Raw genomic sequence first — 997 nt, 5'->3', positions numbered from 1 at the left:
GCATGTACATGTATCTTCCCGTAGGTATTCCAATTGGTATTATTTACACGTACAGTGTATATGGGGAATATGAGATTTATGAAACAAGTCTAGAAAAAAATCAATTTAGCAAGCCTCTAGATCTGGCGAGCTAAAATGAAAAATTTGTGACACGTTTCATAATTTGTATGAAATGAAAACGAGTGTTAGATCCTGTTTATCACATGATCAAGATTTGTGGCATTTATTCGTGTAAAACGACAAATTTCGATTTGTGCAACCTTGAAATGTAAAAAGTTGCCATTTTGACTACAGTGCATAAGTCTGTGATGTCGTGTACTTGTCCTAGGCATGGCATCATAATTGAAACTATTGAAACTTACAACCAATCACAGGGCTGATAGGTTATATTACATGGGTTACTACGCAAAAAAATATGACATGAGTATAACTGGATAACACAGTACATTATGTGATAACACAGTACATTATGTGATAACACAGTACATTATGTGATAACACTGTACATTATGTGATAACACTGTACATTATGTGATAACACCATACATTATGTGATAACTCAGTACATTATGTGATAACACCGTACATTATGTGATAACACAGTACATTATGTGATAACACTGTACATTATGTGATAACACGGTACATTATGTGATAACACCGGACATTATGTGATAACACTGTACATTATGTGATAACACAGTACATTATGTGATAACACCGTACATTATGTGATAACACTGTACATTATGTGATAACACAGTACATTATGTGATAACACTGTACATTATGTGATAACACCGTACATTATGTGATAACACAGTACATTATGTGATAACACCGTACATTATGTGATAACACCGTACATTATGTGATAACAGCGTACATTATGTGATAACACATTACATTATGTGATATCACCGTACATAATGTGATAACACCGTACATTATGTGATAACACCGTATATTTTGTGATAACACAGTACATTATGTGATG

This window comes from Mizuhopecten yessoensis, unplaced genomic scaffold, assembly GCF_002113885.1.
Source record: "Mizuhopecten yessoensis strain PY_sf001 unplaced genomic scaffold, ASM211388v2 scaffold3491, whole genome shotgun sequence".
Classification (NCBI taxonomy): domain Eukaryota; kingdom Metazoa; phylum Mollusca; class Bivalvia; order Pectinida; family Pectinidae; genus Mizuhopecten; species Mizuhopecten yessoensis.
Note: the sequence above shows the minus strand (reverse complement) of the source record.